This window comes from Narcine bancroftii, chromosome 3 (genome assembly GCF_036971445.1).
Source record: "Narcine bancroftii isolate sNarBan1 chromosome 3, sNarBan1.hap1, whole genome shotgun sequence".
Taxonomy (NCBI): Eukaryota; Metazoa; Chordata; class Chondrichthyes; order Torpediniformes; family Narcinidae; genus Narcine; species Narcine bancroftii.
The window spans coordinates 199,892,436-199,917,750 of record NC_091471.1 but is presented as its reverse complement, the minus strand read 5'-3'; the positions used below and the strand labels follow the sequence as shown (position 1 = coordinate 199,917,750).

At 40.0% G+C, this 25,315-nt stretch overlaps 1 long non-coding RNA gene across 2 annotated transcripts in view; it reads right to left on the bottom strand.

The window, feature by feature from the left end:
- Positions 1 to 10,887, bottom strand: part of LOC138758013 (uncharacterized) — a 42,058-nt gene extending 31,171 nt beyond the window's left edge. The window contains exons 1-2 of one of the 2 annotated variants that reach the window (XR_011354055.1): positions 10,212 to 10,887; positions 8,342 to 8,602 (exon numbers count right to left, since the gene is read on the bottom strand). This is a non-coding gene — a long non-coding RNA (uncharacterized lncRNA). Of the gene's footprint in view, positions 1 to 8,341; positions 8,603 to 10,211 lie in introns of those variants that run through there. The other variant, XR_011354056.1, reaches the window with a different exon arrangement.
- Between the last annotated feature and the right edge of the window lie 14,428 nt (positions 10,888 to 25,315).

The following is a 25,315-nucleotide window of genomic DNA, read 5'->3' as shown; positions in this document are numbered from 1 at the left end:
GAGTGAAGAATTAATTAACAATATTGTAAATAAAATAGAAAAAAACCCACTTACAAAAAAAGGATAAAACTTAACAACAAAAAAAATTACTAACAACAAAAAAAATTATCAATACTAAAATAATACCCTTAAACATATATTTAAATCAAACATAATACATGTATTTAACAAATGAAATCCACTTTAAAACTAAGTTCAAATATTAAAATCATATATCAACCACATATCTTTTATTCAAAAAAATCATAATTAATAATACATAAATACAGAATTTCCATTAATACCAAGTTTCCTTTATAATTCATCGAGAGAACAAAAACATCCCTTAGAAAAACAATCAGATAAACTTTTTATTCCCTTCCCCTCCCCTTATATAAAAAAAGTTAAAACTCTTGTAAAATTCTCCATATTCTTCATTTATAACATCTTCAAAATTCTCTATCGAAATTAACTTAATTTTATTAAACTCTTCTCCCTCAATGTATTTGTACATAATTTTCTTCTTTTTCTTCTTATCACCTTTCCCCTCATCTTCCTCTTCATCTAATTCAATATCCTCAATTTTTGACTTATTATCTTCTGTGACATCATCCTCTTAAAAAAGAAAGAAAAAAGAGAAAAAAAAACCCAAAAAAAGAGAAAAAAAAGGAGAGAAAAAAACCTCCTAATTTCCTCTTAATTACAATCAGAAAACAAAAAGAGTTAAAAAAAAATATTTATTTAAAAAAAAATAATAATAAAAAAACCTTCACTTCTTAACCCAAAAATTAAAAAGAAAAAAAAACAGGTCGGAGGTCACAACTACCTCCTCCTGTTTAAACCGCCCAAAGCGGTAACTCCCCCAAAATATTGGGTGTGAGATAACTCACAGGTAGCTGATGACTTCTGGAAACTAGAGCCCACCCAGTTCCCTCTCCCAACTCCCATTTCATTAAACTATCATCATTATTTAAACTATTTAAACTCTTCTCAAAAAAAAGATAAAAGATTTATTTTTTTAAATCAACGTTACCACTTCGGTTACCATTGCTTCTATTTCTTTTAAAAAACTGGATCCCACCTTACATCTCTACTCTCTTTGGAGACCTTGAAGGACTACATCGTTCCTGAAACTGCATGATTGGTAGAGACTGAGCAAAGTCCATAACCTCTTTAGGATTGTCAAAGAACTTTGGCTAATTTCCATCCTAAAAAATCTTCAGTACTGCAGAATACCTGAATGTTCCCTTATGTCTTTTTTTCCACAACCGTTCTTTCACAGAATTAAATTCGCGTCGTTGAAACATAATTTCTTGACTCAAATCTTGATAGAAGAAAACAGGATTATTCTGAACCATCAAAGGAGATCTATTTTGCTGGGCATTTCTAATAGCCGTATGTAAAATTGTCTCTCTGTCACAATAGTTTAAACAACGGATCAAAACAGATCTTGGATTCTGTCCTGAAAAAGATTTTCTTCTTAAAACTCTATAAGCATGTTCCAGTATTAAACCTTCAGGGAATTTATCCTGTCCTAACACTCGTGGAATCCATTCAGTAAAAAAATTTCTTGGATCTGGTCCTTCTATGCCTTCTGGCAAACCAACAATTTTCACGTTGTTCCGTCTAGATTGATTCTCCAATAAATCAACCTTTTTTGCTAAATTTTTATTTTGGATCTGCAATGTTTCAATTATTCTATTTTCATCTTGCAGTTGATCTGTGCATCGACTAAACCTTGATCACACATTTCAAATCTTTCAATGGTTTCAAACTTAAAAGCTCCATTAATGACTTCCGCCATCGCATTAATCTTGGAAATAAACAGGTTCACAAAATTAACTAAATGACTCGATACAGAATATATCTTATCTTCAAGATCCTTAACAAACATTTCAACAGAAGTAGATTCAGGCATAATGGGGTCTTGCTGTCCCTTAGAGACCACGGGATCTTCTGTCCCTTCCCTTAATTTAGTATCTTTTCTAGCAGTTTGACTTCGTATAAAAATCCCTCTCAAAGTCCCCCCAGCAATGCCAGGACACTGAAGATCAGGGTTATCTTTAAGCCAAATCTCTTTAATCATCTTCATTGAATCGATGTCTGGAAAAACCGTTGTAATTGAAGATGCATTTTGCAGCGCCACCACTATAGCAGTCGAATGACAACTCTTTAACTCTCCAACTGGTGGCGCCCCTGCTGATTCAACTGTCAAAACCTCGGCAACAACATCTGCAGTGGCCACCGTGCGAAACACTGGCACCCGTCCAGCCCCTTGTACTGAAAGCTGTTGAGTGCGACCTTCAGAGAGCCTCACCGGTTTAAAACAAAGCTTCAATGCCGAACTCTGCAAGTCCTCCTCTGGATCCATTCTACGTTGAGACCTGGCTTCTTGTAAAGAAGTAGGCTCAGACAATTTTGGAAAATGTAGTTTTTTAACAGTCTGTTGATATTTTCTTTTACCTTTTTTTTGCATATAAACCATTAGGCACTAATCCAACACTTCTTATTATTTATAAACTTTTAAAAGAACTTTAACGGGCACTTAAAGACAAAACAATAAATCAGAGTCAGGAGAGGTCTGGAAGGCACGTCTGTTCCCTACGCCATCTTGCCACGCCCCCCCCTTATATGGATTTCATTGGTAAGAGTTCATCTACAGCGTCCACTGCTCCCACACCAACTAACCCTAATTAATTTAGAGATTTAAGATTATATTTTTAAATTATAAATTTAATTAATCAATGAATGATAGATGATAAATTCAGGTAGGCTTTCTTTCTACTTTTTTGGGGAGAGTGGGAGGATGGTAGGGGGGAGAAAATATAAAATTATGCATTCTTTTTGCATCATTTTATTACTCTGTATGATTATGGATAAGCATGTTATATTTGTCATTGATACAAATGATAAATGAAATTTAAAAAAATTATATGTAATCTTTTCTAAGGGTCTACAACTTTCATATTCTGAACGCCATCTTTCCATTCCCAAATGCACATCTGATTTTCAAGTCACTGCAATACATTTTCTTCCCATCACTAAAGATATTTTAATAAATTTAGCTTGATAAAATGATCATTTTAATTCAGGTCTTGTTCTTTCCATATTCCACAACAAAAATACATCTGGATTTTGTCAAATAACAATTGAGTAATCTGTTCCAGAAGCTTTCCCAAATACATTCAAAAAGTTCTAACTTTAGAACATGACCAAGTAGAATGCCAAAAAGATTTTATTTCTTCACCACATCTAAAAGATTTATTGGCTAGATTTTGCAAGATAGAATGGATCAGAGATTTGTCCATTAGTTACTACTTTTGCCTTAGGATTTTTATAAAATGCCTTGATCAATTTATAAAAAAATTGTCCAAAACCATATTTACCTTATACTTTAAACAAAAATTCCCATTCCAATCTATCGAAAGCCTTTTCCACATCCAATGCCACTACTACACTTAAATCTTTCCTCTTTTGTACTGATTGTATAATACTAATTAATCTGGCTACATTATCCACCGACTGCCTCTTTTTAACAAATCCTATCTGATCCATGTTTATTAATTTAGGTTATAATTTAGTAACTCTGTTCATTAAAATTTTAGACAATATTTTATCATCTGCATTCAATAATGAAATTGGTCTGTAATTAAAAACGTTTCAAAGGATTGCTATCTTTCTTTGCTGACAATAATTATCGCTGTTGACAAAGAATCTGAAAGGATAAGCTCTTGATGCTTGATCCAACATTTCTATGAAAATAGAAATCAATCTGTATTTGAATTCTTTATTAAATTCAGGTAGAAAACTGGAGATTGGTTTCTTTGTAATTAACTTATTGCTTCCTTTACCTCTCATTAAGTAATTTGTGCACTTATTTCTATTTGTTCTTCCAAGTCTAATGTAGGAATATTTATTCTCAATATCTATCTATTTTGTATTCATCTTTTAAAGATTCTGAGCTATATAGTTTAGAATAAATGTTTTTGAAAGTTTCATTTATTTCAAGGTTTATAACTAATAACATTCAAATCTTTTTTAAAAATCTGCATTAATTGTTCTTGAGGCCTGTCATATTTCAATTGCCATGCAAGTATTTTATGTGCTCATTCACCAATTCATAATATCTCTGATTAGTTCTTGTAATCACTTTTTCAGTTCTAAGAGTTTGTAATGTATTATATTGTATTCCTTTATTAATTAATTGGCTACATTTATCTTCTGAGATTTGCTTCTGAAGATCTTTTTCCAATATTTTTATTTCTTGCTCCAACTCATCTACTTCATTCATATAATCCTTCTTAATTTTTGTAGTGAAGCTCATAATTTACCCTCTCAGATAAGCTTTGAAGGCATCCCATATTACTAATTTATCATTCACCAAATTTGGATTTGTATCACAAAAAAACTGAATATGCCTTCTAATAAATTTACAAAAATCTTTCCAATTTAATAAAGTTGAATTCAATCCCCATCTATATACTGATTTTCCCTTGTCTGGCATTGTTATAGTCATTAACAATGGCAAATAATCTGATAATATCCTTTGATAATATCCTCCAATATCCTCCCTTGCATTGTGCAGATGTTAAGAATAAGTCAATTCTAGAATAAAAATCATGTCTGTTTGAACAAAATGTGTATCTCTTTCTCTGTGATTAATTTTACTCCAAGCATCAACCAAATTTAAATCTCTCATTAAAACCAAAGTTGCTTTTGTTATTTTACATCTTACTACTCCTCTTGTAATTCTACCTAAAATTGGGTCCAAATAAAAATTAAAATCCCCTCTGTAATGATAGTGATCATGGTGGAAAGCAACTAGCAATGCCTTACTGTTTGATTGAACTTGGCAGCCAGCAGGGGGCTGACACACAGTATTAAAGATCTATAATGGAGACTTGCAGCCTCATGGCATGCCTCATGTGCTGTTTATATCAACTTTAAAGTAAATAAACTTTCCATCCATCCATGTGCTGTCGAAGAACTCACACATATGAATACAAGCCGAAACATGGTGTCAGAAGTGAGATGAAGGAAATTAGAAAATCCTTTAAAAGATAAAATCTAAAGTCAGTTAAATTCAGATTCCAGATCCCTTTATTGTCATGCATTAATACACAAAATGCAATATTACACAAAATTTGTCAAATTTTGTCTGCCATAAAGGCATACAAAGAGGTACCACTAGCATTATCCAGTGATGCCAACAGTAAGAGAAAGTAAAGTAAAAGGGAATCCAGAGACTTTGAGTGTCCATGGATTCGCCTCTCCCATAACCTCAGCAGCCATACATCCTCATGTGTACTCCATTAGCGAATTTGAGTTCGCAGATCCGAACTTCCGATAAAATCAGGAAGCTTTCAGTGACTGAGGACTTACGGAGTCCTTCTTGCTATCAGCACACTTGAGAATTCCAGTCCTGAAACCTGGTGTCTATGACCCAGCCTCCAGCAACCCACAGACTGGTTTGAGTCTATGTGGTTCCTATAGGGGTCCTATAGTCACTGAGCCCCTCACTGGTTCACTGCCATGGTCAGCCTCTCTGTATGGTCGTCTCACAGGCTTTTCCTTCTCAGAGTGGATGAGGTGGGTGGGATCTTCTCCCAGTTCTGAACCCCTGCGGTGGTCAGCTGATTCCCCAGAGCCGGCAAACTCTCATGGTCTGCTGCCAAGCATGAATACCACAATCTTGGACACGGACATCCATGGTTTAAAACAAATGGTGAAAGGAACATCATTGGCCCCTTTAACAGGCTATTCAAAGCCTTTAAAGGCCCATTTCATCAGAGCCATGGAGAAGGACCATGCAGAGAGGAGCACTGTGTCTCACCTCTCTGTTCTCCCAGTCTGTACCCACTTTCGCAATTAATCTAAATCCAGTTGTAAATTTAAATGTCCTTTCTCATTGCCCACTGTACAGCCAATTTTGCTGTCAACTTCAAAATTACTAATTGTGTTAACTTTATTGTTATCCAGATTCTTAATGCAGGTAAATAACAGTGGACGCAGCAATGACCTCTGCAGTTCATCACCGGTCACCTGCCTCCAATCAGAAAACCAAGCCTCCACTACAACAATACAAAAGTGTGCTGGATAAACTCAGCAGGTCAGGCAAAGGGTGACAAACATTCTGGGCCTGGGCCCTTCGTCAGATATCTTGTTTATGACCTGGTCCCTCCCTCCAAGTCAGTCACCTTGGATCTCATATAATATAACATTTCAGGTTAACTTGCCATGTGGGACCTTGACAAAAGCTTTGTTAAAATCCATACAGACAACATCCACTGCCCTGCCCTCATCTATTCTCTAGGAAGAACTGTCAGATTGCTGAGACATGATTTTTACCACTCAAACCCATGCTGGCTACCTCTAATTAGTCCTCGTCAATCCAAATGCTGGTAGATCCTGTCTCTCAGAATTCTCTCCACCAACTTTCCACAAAGTGACATCATACTCTCTGGCCTGTAGTGACCTAGCTTGTCCATACTTCTCCTTATAATTAACGATACAACATTGACCATCTGGCACTTCACTAAGCTGAAAGGCGATGTAAATATCTCTGTAAGGTCTCTGCAATTTCTTCCTTATCTTCCCACAAGATCTGAGCATGTACTTAGCCAGGTCCTGGAGATTTGCTATGCTTAGTTCACTTCAAGGCCACCAGCGCCTCCCCCCTGGTATTTTGTATGTGATCCAGAAATTCACCACTTATTTACTTTAATTCCTTTGCTGCCATAATCTTCTCTACAGTAATGACCGATCGGGAATAATCATCTAAAATCCCACCCATTACATGTGGCTCCATACATGGAAGGCTATGTTACTCTGTATGGTCTCTCCCTAGACTCCATTTACTACTGAATATATCTTGGGATTTTCCTTTACTCTGCTTGTCAGATTCATTTCATGTTTTCTTTCGCCCTTCTAATTTCTCTTTTCAGTGAACTCCTCCTCCTCTTATATTTACTGAGTGATTTGCTTGATCAAGACCACTGAAAACTGATCTATGCCCCCTTCTTTTAAGCTGACCAGAGCCTCAATAACCTTATTCATCCAGGTTTTCCTAAACGCCCCAGCCTCACCTTTCGCTCTAACAGGAATTTGCTGTTGGACTATTGCTATCTCACCTTTACAATACCAGCCATCCCCTTTCCTGAATCAGCCTTCCAAATCAATTTCTGCAAGTTCTCAAGTAATGCCTTCAAAATTGGCCAAGACCCTAACTTGTGGACCCAGTTCTATCTTCCCTGTAACTATTTTAAAACGGACAGAATTAAGGTCATTGATCCAATGTGCTCCCTACTGTCACTCAGTCACTTGCCCTAATTTGTTCCTCATGGGCAGGATCAGTGTTGACCCTTTCCAGTGAGGACATTAATTAAGGACACTTTCTTGGCCATGCTTAACAAATAAGCCCTTTATGTTTTTGGTGACCCAATCAAATTAAAATCTGCCAATAATACCTCTTTATTATTCTATTTATCTGTGATCTCCCTACATATCTTGCTTCTCCAATTTCTGCTGTCTATTTAGAATACAATCACATCAAAGTGATCTTTTGCTCTTGTCTCCGATTTCTAGACATTTGGCCTCACTGGATGATCCCCAACAATATCCTCTCCAAGAGCCATAGTTATGGCTTTCTTCTCTTCCCTCACCTGCAGCTCTATCACACCATCTGTACCCTGGATCATTCAGGTGGGTGTATGCCCTTCTCTCAGCCACATTTCTGAGCCAATCCCCTGAGCCAATCCATGCCATAATTTCATCTACCTTTCCCATTAAGGCTCATGCATTGAAATAAATGTAGTTTCAGGCACAGGACTTTTCTCTTGCCTTGCCTGTCCTCTTATTTTGCTGTCCTTTACAGCAATATTTGCCACCAAATTCTCAACTGGCTCATCTGATCTCCCTACCCCCCCCCCCCCCCACCATCCTAACAATCTAATTTAAACCCTCCCAAGTAGCACTGTCAAATTTCCGTTCCAAGATAAAGGACGATTAACTTCTTGAGATTTGTCAGAATTGTACTCATTCAGGCAAATGGCAAGTACCTGTATTTCTCTACAATTCGGAAGTGGGCAAATTGGATTCAAACTCTGTGACAGTAAGGCAATCGCAATAATGACTTTTTAATACATTCTCATACATTTCCTTTGTGATATTTGACTGGTATTAGCACTTTATACAAGCCCATTCAGTGCACCAACAAATGACATTTGTAGTCTTCTATAATTATGCTCAAGGCAAATACACTGTCAATGACAGCAACTCTATGTCAAGAGACAGTGAATTAAGCATAGAACGTTTGAATGATTCAAGATCAAGATTCCATCTTATTGTTATGTTCTCAACAAACTGAAAGAACATTCATTTATTATGTCAACACCATTATTAAAACAAGAAAGAGAAGCTCAAGGAACTCCCTACTAAAGACCATCAGTCATGCTACCAACTTGGATGCAGTCACCTCTGGTGGCCCTGAATTCTTTGTAGCCACATGGGAGCTTGTTGAGCGCTGAAGTCAAGCACAAGGCTCTGTATCCAGATTGCACCTCCTTGACCCATGGCTCTGAATCTCTGAATGATTAGGGAGCCTCTCCAACACCTCAGATTATGGCTGAAAGGCAAATGTTCATTCAGTGTGATCATATGTTTAATGAAGCTTCTGAAATTTTTTGGGTGGATTGCACACTGACAGTTACATACAAAAGCAGCTGATGTGTGGAGACCACACATACTACAATCAAAATTTTCTCTATGATTTACCAGGCAGTGCATTCTAATCCAAAGTCATTCAGTTAATTAAAAAAATGTTTCCTCACATCATATTTGACTCCTTTCTCAATCACTCTCATTCCATATTCCTGGGACCTCATCTTCTGACAAAAGTGAACTCCAATCAGATCCTCTCATAATCTCCTGATTTTGCCCATTGTTCCACTAATTTAAAAACCCTAATTCATGGAAACAGTTAAGTAAATTCTCTTCTACACATTTCTCAAAGACTTTCCATCTTTCCTCAATTGTGACCTCAAGAATTAGGAATGATTCACTAGCTGTCCCCCAGACATTGTTTTGTCAATATTCAACCAGTTTCCAAGCACTTGTGTTTTATGCTTCTATTATTAATAGAAGTCAGCCTGAAGAAAACTGAGGTCCTCCATCAGCCAGCTCCCCACCATGACTACCAGCCCCCCCACATCTCCATCGGGCACACAAAACTCAAAACGGTCAACCAGTTTACCTATCTCGGCTGCACCATTTCATCAGATGCAAGGATCGACAATGAGATAGACAACAGACTCGCCAAGGCAAATAGCGCCTTTGGAAGACTACACAAAAGAGTCTGGAAAAACAACCAACTGAAAAACCTCACAAAGATAAGCGTATACAGAGCTGTTGTCATACCCACACTCCTGTTCGGCTCCGAATCATGGGTCCTCTACCGGCACCACCTACGGCTCCTAGAACGCTTCCACCAGCGTTGTCTCCGCTCCATCCTCAACATCCATTGGAGCGCTCACATCCCTAACGTCGAGGTACTCGAGATGGCAGAGGTCGACAGCATCGAGTCCACGCTGCTGAAGATCCAGCTGCGCTGGATGGGTCACGTCTCCAGAATGGAGGACCATCGCCTTCCCAAGATCGTATTATATGGCGAGCTCTCCACTGGCCACCGTGACAGAGGTGCACCAAAGAAAAGGTACAAGGACTGCCTAAAGAAATCTCTTGGTGCCTGCCACATTGACCACCGCCAGTGGGCTGATAACGCCTCAAACCGTGCATCTTGGCGCCTCACAGTTTGGCGGGCAGCAGCCTCCTTTGAAGAAGACCGCAGAGCCCACCTCACTGACAAAAGGCAAAGGAGGAAAAACCCAACACCCAACCCCAACCAACCAATTTTCCCTTGCAACCGCTGCAATCGTGTCTGCCTGTCCCGCATCGGACTGATCAGCCACAAACGAGCCTGCAGCTGACATGGACTTTTTACCCCCTCCATAAATCTTCGTCCGCGAAGCCAAGCCAAAGAAGAATTAAAACATAGATCCTTTTGCTTATTTAAAGATGTTCTCAACCTGCTCTGCCACAATTCAGCATAACTCCCTGTGTACTGGCGTCTTCCAACGGTAACTCTTTGTGAGCAGCTCTGATGGGAATAATTAAATAATTCCATTGAGAACTTCTTAAAATCTAATTAAAAATTAGAAACATAAAATCAAACTCACCTGACAACATCGACATACTAAGATCACTGGCAGACTTTGGATCGGCAGTCTCAGTCGGGAGCGAACTTTAAACAGCCTACGCCAGTACAACAACAACACTGCGGGAGTTTTAAACAGCCAGTGAATGGGCCATTTAAGCTTCATGGGAGTCGCAGACAGCAGACGTTCAGCACATTTAAACATCACTGAGAAATTAAAGCAATGGCATACGGACAAACACCGAGGGAACTACCTGCTGCAGACCCAAAGGCCAGGTAAAGAGACCCAACCACGTTGACACAGAGAGGGGTTACAGGTAAGGCTGAGATGCCAAGACCTGAGGCTTCTGCTCTCTACCATCCTACCAGCCAACATACAGTTCCTGGAGAACAAATTTAATGAACTCCAAGCCAGACTTCAACATCAGAGAGTCATCAGGGAGTGCTGTGCGATGTGCTTTACAGAAACATGGCAAAATGCAGAAACATTCCAGACATGGCACTGCAGCCCAAGGGCTACACCCTCCATTGTGACCAGGGTTGGTGGTGCTTGTGTCATCATCAATTCATCGTTGTGTACAGACATGATGGTTATGTCCCAGTCCTGCTCCCCTGACCTGGAACATCTGGTGACCAAGTGTCACCCATTCTACCTGCTGAGGGAGTTCACCACCATCATACTGGTTGCAGTGTACATTCCACCCCAGGCACTGGAGGGACTGAGCACTGTGATAAACAGCCATGAGACAGCACATCCTGATGCCTTCCTGATCATTGTGGAAGACTTCAATCAGGCCAACCTAAAGAAGTCTCTGACAAACTACCACCAACACATCACATGCGAGACAGGGTAACCAACAGATTCGATCACGGCTTCACCAGCAAGAAGAATGCCTACCAACCCATCCCATGACCACACTTCAGCAAGTCTGATCACCTTGCTGTACTTCAACTCCTGGTGTATAAGTAGAGAATGAAGATCACAGCACCGGTGGTGAAAACCACGAAAGTATGGTTAAGGGAGTCAGAGGAGCATCTACAGGACTGCATTGAAACAATAGATTGGAACATATTCAAGAACTTATCCATAGACATAAATGAATATGCAATTGGTGTCATCGACTTCATCAAGGCCTGCATGGACGAGTGTGTGCCCACACATAAATACTGCGTGTTCCCCAACCAGAAGCCCTGGATGAATCAAAGTATTTGCAGCCTGCTGAAGGCCAGAACAAAGTTGTTTAAGGCAGGGGATTGGGATCTTTACAGGAAGTCCAGGCACGACCTGCAGAAGGCCATCTCTAAAGTAAAATGACAATTCCAAAGGAAGCTAGAGACAGAGACAGTTACACACCAGCTATGTTAGGATGTGCAGGCCATTACAGCCTACAAAGTGAGGGTGAACACTATAGATGGCTGTGATGCTTCACTATCTGATGAGCTGAAAACCTTCTATGCCCACTTTGAGAAGGAAAGCCAAACAGTGTGTACTAGAATCACTGCAAAGGTTGAGGACCCTGTGATGTCTGTCTCTGAGGGCAACATTCAAGAGGGTGAACCCTCGCAAGGCACTAGGTCCTGATGGCAGGGTACTAAAAATATGCAACAACCAACTAGCCAGAGCATTCCTTTCGTTGGTGCAGTCAAAGGTTCCCATCTGCTCCAAAAGGGCATCAATCATCACCAAGAAGAGTAGTGTGAGCTGCCTCAATGACAATTGCCCAGTAGTATTCATTCTACTGTGATGAAATACTTTGAGAGGCTGGTCATGGCCAGAATTAACAAGTACCTAAGCAAAGGACTGGACCCACTGCAATTCGTCACAATCACTCCACAGCACATGCAATATCTGGATCACCTCGAAAATAGCAATTTGTACTTCCAGCTGCTCTTCATCAACTACAGCTCAGCCTTCAACACTATAATTCCCTCAGAACTGCTCAAGAAGCTACAAACTTTAGGCCTCTGTACCCCCATCTGCAACTGGACCCTTAACTTTCTAATTGGAAGACCACAGTCAATATGAATTGGAAACAACGTCTCCTCCTCACTGACTATCAATACAGGTGCACTCCAAGCCCACTGCAGTACTTGTTATCACCCATGACTGTGTGGCCAAGCACAATTCCAATGACGTGTGTGTGTGTGTGTGTGTGTGTGTGTGTGTGTGTGTGTGTGTGTGTGTGTGTGTGTGTGTGTGTGTGTGTGTGTGTGTGTGTGTGTGTGTGTGTGTGTTGTGTGTGTGTGTGTGTGTGTGTGTGTGTGTGTGTGTGTGTGTGTTAATATATAATAGATAAAATAGATAGATGGATAGATGTTTTCAAGAGAATTGAGCACAATTTGCATCCTGGCTTTCTCTTAATAATCCACACATGTTCAGATGACTACTAATTCTGTTCTTGATTATTATTTGTAAAATTTACTACATCATTGAGATGAAATTAGAATGACTATTGTCAACGCAAAGTGCAAAATATCAAATGGAATTGAAGCAGCAGAGATTCTTTGGTGAATTTGTGGTCAGGGCACCCTGTCATAACGTGGAAGAATAATATGGAATTACAAAAGCTGCTAATGCTGGAATATGACGTGAACAAACAGAAGCTCGGGGTACTCAATGGGCTGGCAGTACCCATGCATAGAAAAGGTCAGTGTTTCTTTTTGGGACATTGGATGTATATTTCAGAAGGAAGGGGTGATATCTAGTACATCTTGGAGAAAGAACAAGGGGAGAGTGGGGAATCTGGAAGGGTCTATGGACTCAATACACTACAGTATCTAGTCTGGATATGTTTGATATTGAGACAGTAATGAAGGTTTTGTGAGGACTGCAGATAATATGGAATCATTAAGCAGATAGACAGGTCTCCAAGACTTCCGAGCTGAGAAAGATTTGGCTCACCAATCTGAAATGAATTCAAATCAAGATTAAAAAGACAAAATGCCAATGTATTCTGCCATGTGACTTCCTAAATACACCAATGTCACACAATGTTACTAATTCAAGGTTGCTGTGCAGTGAGTTGCATGTTAAATATTGTGGTCTGTCTCACTATATTGCAGTACACACTTAAATCTCTCATTACTGATAAGATGCCGTCCTTATCTGTGCTATGAAGTTGAAGTGTCAGATCAAATTCCTCACAGGAAGGGATAAATGACAAATCCAATGAAAAACTGTACTTACCTCTCTTACCTTTACTTTATATTTGATAATAAATCTCTTTCGGATTAGGTTTATGATGTGTAGATGTTTAAAGACAAAATGAAAGAGAGAAGAAATAAGAAATACCAAGGATGAAGTTAACCTAAATATTACTGGTTATGAATAACCTTTTGTACAGGCATGTAATTTATTTGTGAAATTAGGATTATTATGCAAGAAGAAAAGTCTTTACATGCAAAAATTCAATAGTTCAGATGATTCAAACTGTTTTTGAATGAATGGAATAGATCAAATGTATGAATGCTTACTGGACCATGCAATATAAGGGAAAGGGTTAAAGACAGACTTTAAATGCCAAAACTTTCCAAATTTGAGTGACGGATCCAGTATCGAGACATGAACTTATCCTTTCTGGGAAGCCTGGGCAATGCAACTTTCTTGATATTTTCAGTTAAACAATGAATAGATAGGTGAATTTAACAAAATAATTTTATTACAACAAAGGAATGCTTCCTTTCAGATGAAATAAAATACAGATGAACATTGAACAAGGTCATTAGTTTTTAATTTTCTTCCTTGGAATTTGCAAATTTTTTGGCATTGAAAACACTGGACAACACTTTTTCCCTCCAAAAGGTTTACATCCTCAAAAATAAACATTGGAGATTATATTTGCCAACTTGAAGCTGAACGCAAATATAATTTCAGATTTGCTGTATCATGTAGGAAGTTGGAGAAACATGAAATTAACTTCTATTGAATTTATCATGTTTAATTGTAAAATGATACTAATGCATTGTGTTAGTTCAACCTGCTTAAAAATGTTTTGCTATTGATTTTCATTTGTACTCAGCATCTGATGCCTTTCATGTGTTATGGAGTCCAGAGCAATAGATATGCACCACAACAGTAGTTTTTAATTATATTTGAACAAGAAAACAGAATTAAACTTTAACTTATTATTTAACCAACTTACCTAATCTACCTAACCTACTTAATCCCCCCCTCTAATACTAAGCGCAGGTGTGTGTAAAGTGTATTTAAGATTAGAAAGGTTCTTTGGATCACAGTCCAATCTTACTGGTTGCAGGCAATTCTTGTACTGTGCACAGAAGTGAGCATTAATAAAGTTCACCAGTCTTTGCTGCTTAACAGGTAAATGGTTACCACTCAGGAGGGTTCTGGTTGGTTTTCTGAGAGAGATTCCTTTTGATCCAGGACATCCACACCTGATTCCTTTCCAATCAGTCTTGTTGACAAAACTTACCCCCTTCAGGGTTCTCCAGATGATCCTCCTTCTTTCAGGTCACCTTTCAGACAGCCAGTCTTCTCCTTTGACCAGGAAATCTTCCAAATGTTTGCCAGCTTTTTCATTCTGGAACTGATTTCTGTCTCCTTTCTCTCTGTTTCACACCCTCCCTCTCTGAGAGCAAAACTGTTATGTCTCTGCTTGCAAAAATCACATGCTCTCCCAGGCAAGCTGTATGCTGCAATTTTGTCGCTCTTTTTGCAAAAAACATTCTGCAAAAGTCCTGCAAATATTGTGTTTTAAAATGTTTGTGTGCAACCTGCTCTAATAATCCTTCCCAAAACACTCCTAAATACTCTGTCACAATTATACTGATGCATTGTGTTAGTTCAACCTGCTTAAAAATGTTTTACTGTGGATTTTTGTTTGTACTCAGCATCATCTCAGCCAGTATTGATATATTCCAGTTGCCCTGATACAACTTTTTCATGGTTGCAATGTCCTGTTGAAATCTTTCACCATGTTTATCACTGACTGCACCAAGATCAGTAGGGAAGAAGTCCAAGTGCTTGAAGTAGACTTAAAATATAACAGAAAATTTTAAAAAATAGGTTACATGATAAGAAAATTTTAAAGTGATTTTCATGATCAGCAGCCCAAAATTCATCAAATATATTCAAAAAGTGTTCAGGAAGTAAAATCTTCATTGTCCAGTGTAATCAAATGACTCTGGAAGATAAGGTAAAAGAGAATCTTCAAGTATATTAAGGGCAAAAATACTAACCAGGGAGAGAATAGAGACTCTTAAATATCAACAAAGAAAAATAGAGTGCATATCGGTGTGAGGTCATGAAAAGTTACATTGTTGTGGAGTAGGGTTTCATAAGTCAGTGCCACACTGTGGTCTGAAGACCCTGAACTGTGCTGTAATGTTGTGTGTTCTCACAAGGTCATTGATGCATGTAGCCACAAAAATGGGCAAGGTTCGAAATGAGTACTTCTCATCTATATTCACCATGGAGAAAGACATGGAGACTAGATAACTTGGAGAAGTAAATAGTAATGATGGTGGAGGTCTTAAAATTCATAAAAGTTGGTAAATCCCCAGGGCCAGTTTGGAAATGGACATTGTGGGAAACTAGGAAAGTAATAGCAGGAGCCCCCGGTTGCTTTCACCCAATTAATGAACTGCTCATTCTATCTAAGGCCTGTGTGTCTGATCCATCTAAAGCCTGAATGTTGCATTAATCTAAGCCTTGTGTGTCTCAACCATCTAAAGCCTATGTGTCACATCAATTTCAAGCCCACGTGTCGTAACTGAATTTCCTAAACTGAACTTTGAACTGCTTTCCAAGAAGTGGACCTTGAGCTGTATTGGCTTGGGGTAATCCACACCCACTAATATATTCGCACATATTTGATGTTTAAGTTAGATAACTGTAGATAAATTTAGTTAAGTTTAGATAAGTTAGTTAAATTATATATAGTCTTATATTATTATTTATTAATAATTAAAATATTATTTTAAATATAACACTATCTGGGCTCATTTTTATCATTGCTGTCTGATACATAACAGTGGGGTAAACACACATCCTTGAGGTTCTCCTGTGTTGATTATAAGTGAGGAGGAGATGTTGTTTCCAATTCATACTGACTGTGGTCTTCCGATGAGGAAGTCAAGGATCCCGTTGCAAAGAGGAGTGCAGAGTGCAGTAGCTTCTTAAGCAGCATTGAGAGAATTATGGTGTTGAAGGCTGAGCTGTCATCGATCAAGAGCAGCCATAAGTATGAGTTGCTGCTTTTGAAGTGATCCAGAGCTAAGTGGAAATCCAGCGATATTGCATCTGCTGTGGAGCAATTATAACAATAGGAAAATTGTAGTGAGTCCTGACCTTTGCTTAGGTATGTGTTAATTCTGGCCATGACCAGCCTCTCAAAGCATTTCATCAAAGTAGAAGCAAGTGTTACTAGGCGATAGTCGTTGAGGCAGCTCACACTCCTCTTCTTGGCCACCAGGATGATTAATGCCCTTTTGAAGCAGGTGGGAAACTTTGACTGCAGCAATGAGAGGTTGAAAATGTCCATCAACACTCCAGCTAGTTGATTGGTGCATATTTTCTGTACCCTGCTAGGTATACCATCAGGGCCTGATGCCTTGCGAGGGGTAACCCTCTTGAATGATATTCTGACATCATCCTCAGAGGGATTCTAGTCAGCACTGTTTGCTTTTCCTTCTCAAAGCGAGCATAGAAGATTTTCAGCTCATTGGGTAGTGAAGCTTCACAGCCATCTATAGTGTTCGCCCTTGCTTTGTAGGCTGTGATGGCCTGCATTCTCTGCCATAGGTGGTGTGTATCTGTCTCTGTCTCTAGTTTCCTCCGGAATTTCCACTTTGCTTCAGAGATGGCCTTCCATAGGTTGCACCTGGACTTTTTATAGAGATCTAGATCCCTGGCCTTAAATGTCATTGATCTCACCCTCAGCAGGTTGTGAATCCTCTGATTCATCCAAGACTTCTGGTTGGGGAACACCCAGAATGGGCACATGAGCACACACTCATCTGCACAGGTCTTGATGAAGTGGGTGACCCCTGTTGCATATTTATTCAAGTCTATTGATATGTTGAATATGTTCCAGTCCACTGATTCAAAGCAGTCCTGCAGATCCTCCTCTGTCTCCCTTGACCATACTTTTGCCATCTTCACTACTGGTGTTGTGGTCTTCAGTCTCTGCTTTTATGCCAGGAGTTGAAGTACAGCCAGGTAATCAGAATTTCTGGAGTGGTCGTGGTATGGCTCCATAGGCAATCTTCATGGTGGTGTAGCCGTGGTTGAGCACGCTGGCTCCTCTGGTCTTGCATGCGACGAATTGTTGATAGTTTTTCAGAGACTTCAGGTTATCCTGATTGAAGTCTCCTACAATTATCGGGAAGGCATCAGGATGTGTTGTCTCGTGGTTGTCATCATAGTTATCAGTCCCTCAAATGCCAGCCTGATATTAGTCTAGGGCAGAATGTACACTTCAACCAGGATGAAGGTGGTGAACTCCCTTGGCAGGTAGAATGAGCGTGATTTGATCACTAGATGTTCCAAGAAAGGGATGCAGGACCATCACGTTTGTACACCATGATGATCTGATGAAGACATAAATACTGCCTCCCTTGGTTTTATGCAATGCCGCTGTCTGGTCAGTGCATGACTGGAATATTTCTATTTAACCATGTTTCTGTAAAACACATCGCACAACACTCCCTGATGTCTCTCAGATTTTGAAGTGGCCCGGCGTCTCAGTTTTACCTGCGTCCACGTGGTCAGGCCTTCTTTATATGGCCTATGCTCCACTGCTGGTAATTCCCGTGGTGTTTAAATGCAATGTCCATTTAAATAACATGCTGTAGCGGGCCGAGCGACCACGAAGTGCAGTGGGGCTGAACCACCACCCCTGCAACTGGCCAAACAGCCATGCAGCACCATGGGCCTGGTTGCCGCTCACTTGCCTAGCCGGGGGAACCGTGCAGCGCTCTGGGCCTGGTCACTGTGCATTGGAGAGTTGGATACTCACCTATAGGATGGAGCGGGGCTCCCGTCATCTTTACTTTAAGACATGAGCCCTTCTGGTGAGTTACAGGCATGGGATGATGTCACTTCCAGTCCCGGGTGTCTGGGCTGGAAGGAATTTAAAAGAGGCGACAAATTTGAATAAAGAGTCTTTGCTGCATAACCGCTGTGACTGGTGAATTCATTTAGCAGCTCTACTGGAGTAATCACTACAACACGATTTTTAAGTGTATTGAGTGTCTGCTGTTTGTGACTCCCTCCAAGTTTAAATGACCCAATCACTGACTGTTTAAAACTTACCTGAGCACTGGCTTTTTAAAGGCCCAATGGTTCATTGGAGACTGCCAATTTTCCAATTCCGAGGTCTCCCAGCGATCTTAGGATATCCTTATTAACAGGTAAGTTTGATTTTATGGTTCTTGATCAGGGGTTGAATTTTAATCGTTGTCAATGGGAATATTTGATCATTTCCATCAGAGCTGCATGCAGAATCACCACTTTAAGGCAGCATTTTTTTGTAGACTTTGTCTACATGGACTTTAGTAAGACCTTTGAAGAGATATCCTATGATAGGCTAGTCAGAATGATCAGATTGATGGATATCCAGGAAGAAATTATCAACTGAGTCCAGAATTTAAATGGTGGTAAGAGTCAGGGGGAGCCAGTCGAGGGTTGTTACTCAGTTATTAAGTAGTAGTGTGATAGGGATGGTTGCTGGACCAACTGGCATTTATCATTTATGTTAATTGGACGACAATGGTTAAAGAGTCAAAGATTCATACAGCACAAAAGCTGACCCTTTAACCCAACTTTTCCACATTGACCAAAATGGCCCTTCCTAGGCCCATGTGCCTGAGTTTGGTCCACATTCCTCTAAACCTATCCTATCCATGTACCTGTCTCTGAATGTGTCTTTAACGTTGCAATATTTCCTGCCTCAAATACATCCTCTGGCAACTTGTTCCACACATTCACAACCCTCTGTGTAAAAAGATTAATTTCTAAGTTTGCAGGTGATTCTGGACTGGGGGTATAGTGAACAAGAGAAAGGCCATTTCTGATGACAGCAATGTCTTGATGGATTGGAAAAGTGGGTCAAAGAATTGCAGATGAAAGTTAACCCAAGTGCCAAGTGTAAGATGCACTTTGGCAGGGTTTCCACAGTAAATGGCAGTACCCTGGGGAGTATTGAAGAATAGAGAGATTAAGGGCTATATCTGCATAGTTCCAAAAAATTGACAAGGTAGGGAAGAAGATGCATGACATGCTTGCCTTAATTGGTCAGGGAAATGGGCACAGGAGTTATGACACTGTTTTACAGGTATACAAGACATTGGGGCACAATTCTAGTCACCAACTTTCGGAAGGATATCTTTAAGCTGGAAATGCTACTGTTACACTCCCCAGCATCAATTAGGAGGCACACAAATGAATGAGTTAAATTCAACACAAAATTGATTCACCAAATTAACAATAATAGAATTAACTCAATAATCATTACACCTGAACACCACCCTTAATGGCAACTCTATATCAACAACAGACTATTATACAATGTAGGTGGGGAAAAACCCAAACCATTACAGTCCAAAACCACCAAAATCCCCACATCAGTTATCTCAAGTCTGTCAGGGGAACACAAGACTGCTTTGGGGTTCAAATGGGCTGCCCCACCTTCACTTCCTTTATCCAGGAATTTCCTCAATGATCTCCTAGTCACTATATGAGGTTCATGCCTCCTAATCCCTCATTGTTCACAAGTGCCCTTCTGGCACATAAATCCTCTTCCTTAGACTACTTAACTTGAGTGGTCTGGTGAGCCTTCAAAACCCTCCTTAGGGTTCACAAGTGCCCTTCTGGCACACAAGTCCTCTTCTTTGGAAGGGAACAGGAGAGGCACTAGTCAATCCCGCACACTCCACCGACTAACCTCTCTCAAAACCAACGCGCTGGGCTTTTTAAACTGCCCAGTGATGCCTCCAGCTTTCCCCATTGGTGGAGAGTTTAGCAGCTGCAGGCTCACTCTCCTGTAAGCCCACAGCCTTCTAACGTGTGGTTCCCATGTTTTGACAGCTGTCAAAGTCCCCTAGTGGTAGTTTATCACTACTACAGCTGTAAAATCTCCAGCATTAAATTCAGTCCAGTCCTCAGTCAAGAAACGAAATAGTCAAGGTCCATCACACTACAGAAGATATTCATAAGGTGACGCAGTTAGCATTAATATTTCAGTGTCAACTACCTGGGTTTGAATCCAGCGCTGTGCATGGGTTTCTTGTGGGTGTTCCAGTTTTCTCTTACCCTTGAAAGACATACAGGCTTCATCATTGGGCACCACAAGCTCATGGGCTGGAAGGACCTATTACTGGGCTGTGTCTTTAAAAACTAAAATTTAAGTAGAATTTAAGAGTGCTAACAGGACTGGTGGGCTTCAGTTACAAGGAAAATTTGGGTTAGGTTAAGGACTTTTTGCCCTGAAGCAAAGGCAGCTGATGGGTAATTTTGTAGAGATTAAGAAAATCATAAAATACATTAATATAGTAAACAATCATAATTTATTTCTCAGGATAGGGCAGTCTAAAACTCGAGAGCATAGATGTGAGGAGGGGAAAGATTTAAAAGGGCCAGATAAGCATATATAAACACACACACAGAAGATGGTAGGTACATGAAATGAGTTATTAGAGGCAGTGGTGCAGACAGAAATAATTGTTCCATTGAAAAGATATTTGGACAGCTTAAGAGGAATATGGGCTAAATGCAGGCAAATAGGTTTAGCTTGAATAGTTAACCTGCTCAGCATGGACAAGTTGGTCTGAAGGGTCTGTTTCCCTGCGGTAAAAAAATCCATGACTCTCATATTTAAATTTGCAAATCTTGTTCATTGTTATCAAACTCAGCTTCTTCAAGGACCATTTTTTAAAGAACATTCAGCCCTGATGGATTAATTTTAAATCTCAAGGTTGCAGAAAAGCATCAGCAAAAGTGTTAAACGTGAATGATCAGATTAACAAGGAATAATTATCTTGGCAATGATATCAATAATGTACACCACAAAATAGGATTCAAATGCATTACCCTATAGCAACTCAACTCATGTTTATTTTTCTCTGTCTACTTGACAATTTTCCATTACTTGATGTATTATATTTTCCAAATTCATTGTTTCGCCTCCAAAAAAACCATATTTTTTAGCTTTCCCTTCTATCTCAATGATGCATTCAGGTGGCTGCCACACAAGGATGTCTGACTATAAATGCATGCTTCTACATCTCTGATACCCATTTGGACAAACTATTAGACCTGTTATCAGTCACTTTGGTTACTCATGTCATTGGGTTCTCTATTTTACCAGATCTCTGAGCTCTGAAATAACTCTACTTGAATATAGCCATAAATATTCAAAGATCAATTTGCAATATACTTGCACTAATAAAATTAGGGCAAAAGGTGGACTGTCCACACACATAAAATACACATGATAAAACACAAATAGTATTATTTTCTGGTTTTATCATATCGAAAATGTAGACAATTTTAAGAAAGATGTATATTTCAATTTATTCATGGATATGCTCGTATATTTCCTGTGCAATGTATGTATGTTCTTAATATTCTATAATGAATACATTGAGATTTGGAATGCCAGAATAAAATTATTACGCCACATAAAAATGCAATAAAATAAATATGGCATTTAAAATATTGCAATTGCCTGAGAATGAACCTAATTCAACATCTATGTATTTTTGATGGGAAAATTAATCAAACCTTTTGCCTTTTGGCAGCTTTTAACCAATCCCTCCTGCTTTTTTTCTCCTTTCCTTCCTCATCTAAAAACTATGTATAAAATGTCAGAGCAGAACTCAAAGCATTCATAAAATCCAGTCAGAAGATTAATTTTTCATGTTCAATAAACAAATATTTGGAGCTGAATAGATTGCATGTGTACGATTGTTCTTTGCCTATTTCTCTGGTGGAAATGTGTCAGAAAACAGGTTCAAATACCTATATATGGCAGCAATGCAATGTCCCTCTGCCTGGTATATCTGAATCAATCAAGGTTCGATACCAGGGGATAAACTACCAGAATTTTTCCTGACTTTAGCATGCAAAATGTATCGGGGAAATGTGCCAGCCAAACTATCTGAAAAAGTAAACTATTCGTGGAGGTCTGAGGAGGCATTTGGATCCTTATGGATTCTCCCACAATTTCTTACATTTGAATCCTTTGAAAATGTAATGGTTCCCTATTCTTAGGAATGGAGATATTTCTCTTTGTTAAGAGATCTAAGTTTAGCAAGGAAGAACATAAGACTGTAGATCCTGAAACCCTGCAGCAAAAAGCAAACTGTCAGAGTAATTTAACGGATGTGTGGAGACAACAGGGTGGATAATGCTTTGGGTCAAGGCCTTGAATCAGAACTGAGAGTATATGGAGAATATAGCCAAGGAGGTGTGGGAAAAGGGTGACAGAGCCTGATGATTGTTAGGTCGAAAAGGTGATGATGAGCAGGTGAAGCCAGAAGTGGGAGTGAGAGCTTAGAGATAGAAACAGACAGGGAAAACAAAAAAATGCAATGCTGAAACCAAAGAGTGGAGAGGCAGAAAATGATGTGGAACTTGATAAGAGAGGACTGATGAGCAGATGGAACCAGATGGAGAGAAGGTTAGGGAGGACAGGCCAGGGAAGAAGGAAGCCAAGTGGATAGATGTGTGAGTGATGGACAGATGGAAATGTGAAATGAGAGAGGGAGCCTAAGAGGACAGGAAGGGTTAGGAAAAGAACACAGGTCAATAGAAAATAGGTGCTGGAGTAGGCCATTCAGCCCATCAAGTAGACAACTGTTCATTTAGATCATGGCTGATCTTCCACTATCAGTACCTTGTCCCTGCCTTTTCCCCATAACCCTTAATTCCCCTATCCACAAGAAACTTATTTAACTCCCTCTTGAAATTATCCAGAGAACCTGCCTCTACCACCCTCTGCAGCAAAGCATTCCACAGACCAACAACTCTCTGGGTAAAAAAAATCTTTTCTTATCTCTGTCCTAAAGGACCTACCCTATATTTCTAAAACTATACATTGGGAACATATAATCAGTTTTTATCATGTCTAATCCCTTAATAATCATATGCCTCAATCATCTTTCTAAATTCTAACACAAACAATCCAGGTTTATCCAACCTTTTGGCATACATCAATCCCTTCATCCCGGGAACTAACCTTGTGAATCTACACTGCACTCTCTCAGTAGCGAGAATGTCCTTCCTTAATTAGGAGACCAGAACTGGGCACAAGAACTCCAGGTGAGGTCTCACCAGGGCTCTGTACAACTGCAGAAGGACATCTCTATTCCCCTTTTGTGAAGGCTAACATGCCATTTGCCTTTTTCACAGTTTATTGAACCTGCATGCTAGCTTTCAGTGACTATGTACAAGTGCATCTACTCCACTCCCTAATTTGACTCCATTTAAATAATAATCTGCCTTCCTGTTCCTGCCATCAAAGTGGATAATCTCACATTTATCTATATTAAACTGCATCTTCCATGCATCCGCCAACTCACCCAACCTGTTCAAGTCCTCTGGAATTTTCCTAACATCCTCCGCACACTTCATACTGCCACCCAGTTTCATGTCATCTGCAAATTTGCTTATGTTATTTATAATCCCATTATCTAAATCATTAATATATATGGCAAACAATTGAGGACCCTGCGGGACCCCACTTGACACATTCTGCCATCCCGAAAGTGACCCATTAATCCTAAATCTTTGTTTCCAGTCTGTCAACCAATTTTCTGTCCATGTCAGTGCCCTAGCCTCCAATACCATGCTCCCTGATTTTGGCTACTAATTCCTGTGTGGGACCTTATCAAAAGCCTTCTGAAAGTCCAGTACACCACATCTACTGGCTTTCCCCTGTCCACCTTCCTCATCACATCCTCGAAAAATTTCAGAAGATTAACCAAGCATGATTTTCTCTTTAGAAATCCATGCTGACTTGTAATGATGCTATTATTTCTGTCTAAGTGTTCTGTTATAATCGATTCTAATAACTTCCCCACTACTGACATCAGGCTAACTGGCCTGTAATTGCCCTTTCTCTCCCTTCCTCCCTTCTTAAAAAGTGGCACAGCATTAGCCACCCTCCAATCCACAGGCAGCTCTCCTGATTCTATAGAACATTGGAAAATGTCGACCAAAGCATCCACAATTTCAAGAGCAACCTCCCAATGCACCCTGGGATGCAGTCCATCAGGCCCTGGGGACATATCATCCTTCAGACCATTCAATCTATTCAAGACCACATGCTTCCGAATCTGGATTGACAGCAATTCCTCCATTACTGTTGGAATTTCTATCAATTCCTTCGATACCATAGGACTGCTATCCCCTATCTGACCTTTACTTGTATCTTCCCTGCTGAAGATAGATCCAAAGTATCTACTCCATAATAATTTTGCCTGTTTCTGTTTTTAAGGGCCCAATTTATGTCCTAACTAAGTTTTTCCTCTTTACATACCTAAATAAACTTTTACTATATCCTTTTATATTCTCTTTGGCTTGGCTTCGCGGACGAAGATTTATGGAGGGGGTAAAAAGTCCACGTCAGCTGCAGGCTCGTTTGTGGCTGACAAGTCCGATGCGGGACAGGCAGACACGATTGCAGCGGTTGCAAGGGAAAATTGGTTGGTTGGGGTTGGGTGTTGGGTTTTTCCTCCTTTGCCTTTTGTCAGTGAGGTGGGCTCTGCGGTCTTCTTCAAAGGAGGTTGCTGCCCGCCAAACTGTGAGGCGCCAAGATGCACGGTTTGAGGCGTTATCAGCCCACTGGCGGTGGTCAATGTGGCAGGCACCAAGAGATTTCTTTAGGCAGTCCTTGTACCTTTTCTTTGGTGCACCTCTGTCACGATGGCCAGTGGAGAGCTCGCCATATAACACGATCTTGGGAAGGCGATGGTCCTCCATTCTGGAGACGTGACCCATCCAGCGCAGCTGGATCTTCAGCAGCGTGGACTCGATGCTGTCGACCTCTGCCATCTCGAGTACTTCAACGTTAGGGGTGTAAGCGCTCCAATGGATGTTGAGGATAGAGCGGAGACAACGCTGGTGGAAGCGTTCTAGGAGCCGTAGGTGGTGCCGGTAGATGA